The 5,815-nt window shown below is 41.3% G+C and overlaps 1 pseudogene; it reads left to right on the forward strand.

Annotated features, from left to right (window-relative positions):
- The first annotated feature begins 1,433 nt into the window (after positions 1-1,433).
- LOC116087473 lies at positions 1,434-2,426 on the forward strand (annotated as a pseudogene).
- The last annotated feature ends 3,389 nt before the right edge of the window (positions 2,427-5,815 follow it).

Raw genomic sequence — 5,815 nt, forward strand, 5'->3', positions numbered from 1 at the left:
TGCCCTTGCTAAATCTGACTGGAGCCTGTCCTTCCTGTGATCCTGGTTGTGTCAAGCTGTCTCTGTGATCCTGTGATTCTGGGATGCTGTGATCCTAGGCTTGTTAGATCACCTGGGAGTGTGGCTTTCTCTGTGTGTTTCTCTGTGGCTGTGGAGCTTGTACCCAAGGTCTGCTCAGAACACTAACCCAGACAGACCGGAAGGAACCCGAGTCACTGGTCTGGCGGAGTTCTTGTATGCCTGGTCAAGCTGGTCCCAGTTACTCCCAGTGTTGGGACAGATGTTTGTTCCTGCTTACCTCTGGTCCTGGGTGTGTCAGCACACCTCTGATCCTGGGTGTGTCAGAGTGCCTGAGAGTGGAGCTTCCTCTGGGTGTTGTGTGGAGACATGATCTTTTGATATACACTGGTCTCAAGTTCCCAATCCTCATTCCTCTGCCCACTCAGTAAATGCTAGGGTTATGGGTATATGCCATCATCCTTGATTTCCATGGTATTATTTTAGAGCAAGTTTACAAATTTTTCTTTTCCTTCCCATTTTTTTATTTTGTTTTAGAACTGGTTTATAACATTACCCAGGCTAGCTCCTTCTATTTCTAATTTGTGGAACAGTTTGAAGAGTATTGGTATTGGATCTTCCTTAAAGGTATGATAGAATTCTGCACTAAACCCATCTGGTCCTGGCCTTTTTTTGGTTGGGAGACTTATAATGGCTGCTGTCACTTCTTGAGGGTTTATGGGACTGTTGAGATGGTTTATCTGATCCTGATTTAACTTTGGCACCTGGTATCTGTGTAGAAAATTGTCCATTTCATCCAGATTTTCCAATTTGCTTGAGTATAGGCTTTTGTAGTAGGATCTGAAGATTTTTTGAATTTCCTCGGTTTTCCCTGATATGTCTCCCTTTTCATTTCTGATTTAATTAATTTGGATACTGTCTCTGTGCCCTCTGGTTAGTCTGGCTAAAGGTTCTTCTTCCTTGTTGATTTTTACAAAGAACCAACTCCTGGTCTTATTGATTCTTTGCATGATTCTTTCTGTTTCTGCCTGGTTGATTTCAGCCCGGAGTTTGATTATTTCCTACCATCTACTCCTCTTGAGTATATTTGCTTCTTTTATTATTTTAGAGCTTTCAGCTGTGCTATTAAGCTGCTAGTGTAAGCCCTCTCCAGTTTCTTTTTGAAGGCACTTAGAGCTATGAATTTTCCTCTTAGCACTGCTTTCATTGTATCCCATAAGTTTTGGTATGATGTGCCTTCATTTTCATTAAATTCAAAAAAGTCTTTAATTTCTTACTTTATTTCTTCATTGACAAAGTTATTATTGAGTAGAGCATACTTTGGAGAGAGCAGAGCACAAAGGCATTCCTCTGGCATTAGTCTCCCGCAACTTACTCTCCCTTCTTCCTTCCAGGGCCTTTGCTTTCTCAGTGTCATGGGTCAGCTGTTTTCTGGCACATATAGGTGTGAAGCCTTGGGCTCCAGCTTCACTGGATATTTTAGGAAGTTTAAGGCAGAAAACAAAATCATTTCTCAGGGGACCATCCTGTTCATTGAGTTATACCTGACACTAGGACACCTTCAGCAGGCAAATAATGCAATTACTTATTTATTAAGAGAGCTTGCCAAGAACCCACACCGTGTTGCTGGGATAGGAGAGTCTGGAACAGGGACAGTTTCATTCACGTCTTCAGGGGGGCTGGACATGAAGAGCAAGCTGCAGCTCCACTAGGGGTAGTGGAGACAACCATGAGGAGAACTCCATACAGACACCCCAACATTCCAAATGGGGTTATTTGGGACCTGCCTGGGATTGGAACCACAAATTTCCAACCAAAGGATTATCTGGAGAAAATGAAATTCTATGAGTATGACTTCTTCATTATTATCTCAGCCACAGGCTTGCTTGCTAAATCTGACTAGAGCCTGTCCTTCCTGTGATCCTGGTTGTGCCAGAACTCCTCAGAGTCAAGCTGTCTCATAAGCTTTAAGAAAAATGATATAGACCTCACCAAAGCAGTCGGCATGACGAAGAAGGAATTCTACTTCGTGAGAACCAAGATGGACTTAGATCTAGAAAATGAAAAGCAATACAAAGACACCTTTGGCAGAGAAACCTTCCAGCAACATATCCGAAGCTATTGTGTGAATATGTTTAAGAAGAATAACTTGATGTGCCACGGATCTTCCTAATCTCAAACAGAAATGTATCTGACTATGATTTCCCAATCCTGAAGGTCATGCTGAAAAACAGTCTACTCACACACATCAGAACACTATGTTTTCCTTGCCTAATATTACAGAGGCAGCCATTGAAAGAAAACGCAGCTCCATACAGCAGTTTATCTGGCTACAAGCCTTCAAGGATGGAGTTTTGATGACTATTCCTGTAGTGGCATCCTCAAGGACAGGGATGTGGAGAAGTTAAAGACGGTTTAAACCTCTATAAAGTTCTTTTGGAGTGGGTGATGTAACCCTGGAGTACATGGCAAAGGATTCCCAAGTGACTGTTGAACAATTGAGAAAAAAATCATTAAATCTCCTTATGTGTTAGAAATGACAAAAAGAAAAACATTAGTAAGAATGCTTTTAAAATATAGGGGGAAATCTGCTTCAGCCAATGGTGGGCTCCTGGCAGCAGATTTTACTTTAGAAAAAAATTTTACTTACAACTTCTTTTCCTTGAGACAGTGGTTGCATATGCTAAAGTTCTCCTTAGAGTAACACATTCAAGAAACTAATTCAGACTAGTTTATGCCAAGCACAAAGGTGCACAGTTTAACCTCAGGACTCTACTCAGGAGGCAGAGGCAGGTACATGTCTGTGAGTTTGAAGCCACCCTAGTTAATCTACATAGCAAATTCTAGCTAGAGCTTCACAGTAAGACCCTGCCTTAAAAAGCAAAGACAATAAAAATATATAAGTTCAAACTCGAGTCACCCATAGCCACTGACCATAACCATGTCTAAAGGTTAACACTAGAGTCGTTAACCAATCTGCTAACTGCATGAGATACCTGAGGATAAGTCTGAATTATAACAGAACACTCTCACTGAATCATGTTCTCTCTCATTACCTTCCTTTCCTTCTCTCAAATATGCATACACACACACACACAGGCACACACACACAGGCACACACAGACACCCAGGCACACACAGAGACACATACAGATACACACACACAGATACACTTACAGGCACATACACACAGACACACAGCACACACATACACAAACATACATACATTTCACCTGAACTTTCCCTATTCCTGCTATCATCAAGTCTGTATTAGAGAGTGACTAGCATGGTTTACAGATTCTCTCACCAAGAAGAACGTAAGACCAAAGTAGAAAGAAACCAGAACCACAAATCATAAGTTTGTTACTGAGAAACAAATTCCTAAAACTTCTGTCACATTCGTCCTAGGGATAATAACTAGAAAATATTTATAATTCTATGTCAGGACCACTGGAGAACTCTGAACTACTGTCACTAGCTATCTTGGTTATGGTTTTATAAAAACTGCTTTAAGCCACACATAGCATCATAAAATATATAATAAATTGTTGATTAAAAAGAGTGTCTGCAATATAGCTATCTCCTGAGAGGCTCTGACAGTACCTGACTAATACAGATGTAGAGGCTCACAGCCATCCATTGATCTGATTACAGGGTCCCCAATGAAGGATTTAGAGAATGGACCTATGGAGCTGAGGGGTTTGCAGTCCCTTAGGACAAACAACAATATGAACTAACTAGTACCCTCAGAGCTCCAGGGTCTCAACCACCAACCAAGGACTGCACATGGTGGGTCTGATTATTCTGGCAGCACGTGTATAGTAGATGATTGCAAATTCGATCATCAATAAGAGGAGAGGAGCTCGGCCCTGTGAAGGTTCTGTGCCCCAGTGTAGGGGAATGCCAGGGCCAATAAGTGGGAGAGGGTGGGGTGGCAGTCAGGGGAGGGGGGGAGGCAACAGGGGTTTGTTCTTGTTGTTTTTGTTTGTTTCTTTGTTTGTTTTCTGGAGGGGAAACTGGGAATGGAGAAATTTACATGTAAATAAAGAAAATGTCTAATAATAAAAAAAAAAATAGGATCTTGTCTCCCTTTCCATTCTTTGTCCTACCCCCATAGTTTTATTAAAAAAAAAAAGTATCTGCTGTTGGTATTTGACATTCCCAGTACAATCTTAATATGCTACTGTTGATGACTGGCAGTATTGCTTTTGTTTGCTGATAATCTCAATTCCTGTTCCCTGCCCTATGTTTTTCTCTGAATTTTCGAGACAATGTCTTGTGTATTTTATGGATGCATCACCTGTCATTTTAAAAGCCTATGGCCTGTGGCATAGGCATGAAATAAAAGGTAGGATAACTGAGAGGACAAAGAATTATGGAATAGAGTGAGGGAGGAGATTCACCAAGAAAATATGACCAAATGGACATGTGGTACCTGAGCACAGGCAACCAGCCAGGTGGCAGAATGTAGATAAGAATATATAAGATATTTTAGGCAGCCAGTCCCACAGCACCCAGAGGAAGATCCACTCCCAGGTGCTCTAACATGCCCAGAATAAGAGATGAGAAAGACACATCTATCCCAACACTGGAAGTAACTGCAACCAGCAGGACCCAGGCATGCAGGAACTCCACCAGCCCAGTGGCACTAGTTCCTTCCCATTTGTCTGGGCCAGCTGGTGCCCTGAGCAGACCTTGGGTGCAAACTCCACAGACAGTCCCACAACCCCCAGAGGAAGCTCCATTCCCAAGCTCTCTAATAAGCCCAGGATCACAGGATTCCACAATCACAGGATCACAGAGATACCTTGACTCTGAGGACTTCTGACACAACCAGGATCACAGGAAGGACAGATTCCAGTCAGATTTACTCAGGGCAGGTAGCACTAGAGATAACCAGATGGCTGGGGGCAAGCATAAGAAAATAAGCAACACTAGCAAACATAACTCCGCATCATCAGAACCCAATTCTCTCACCATAACAAGTCCTGGACACACCATCACACTGAAAAAGCAAGAATCAGATATAAAATCACTTCTCATGATGATGATACAGGACTTTAAGAAAGACATAAATAACTCCCTCAAAGAAATACAGGAGAACACAGGTAAACAACTAGAATCCCTTCAAGAGGAAACACAAAAATCCCTTAAAGAACTACAGGAAAACACACTCAAACAGGTGAAGAAAATGAACAAAACAATCTAGAATCTAAAAATGGAAATAGAAACAATAAAGAAATCAGAAAGAGAGACAACCCTGGAGATACAAAACCTAGGAAAGAAATCAGATACAAGCATCACCAATAGAATACAAGAGATAGAAGAGAGAATTCAGGGGCAGAAGACACCATAGAAAACATTGACACAACAGTCAAAGAAAATGCAAAAAGCAAAAAGCTCCTAACCCAAAACATCCAGGAATACCAGATACAAGGAGAAGATCAAACCTAAGGATAATAGGTATAGAAGAGAGTGAAGACTCCCAAGGTAATGGGCCAGTAAATATCTTCAAAAAAAATTATAGAAGAAAACTTCCCTAACTCAAAGAAAGAGATGCCCATGAACCTACAAGAAGCCTACAGAACTCCAAATATACTGGACCAGAAAAGCAATTCCTCGCATCACATAATAATAAAAACACCAAATGCACTAAACAAAGAAAGAATTTTAAAAGCAGTAAGGGGAAAAAGTCAAGTAACATATGAAGGCAGGCCTATCAGAATTATACCAAACTTCTCACCAGAGACTATGAAAGCTAGAAGATCCTGGGTAGATGTCATACAGACCCTACAAG

The sequence above is a fragment of the Mastomys coucha genome, unplaced genomic scaffold, assembly GCF_008632895.1.
Source record: "Mastomys coucha isolate ucsf_1 unplaced genomic scaffold, UCSF_Mcou_1 pScaffold13, whole genome shotgun sequence".
Lineage (NCBI taxonomy): Eukaryota > Metazoa > Chordata > Mammalia > Rodentia > Muridae > Mastomys > Mastomys coucha.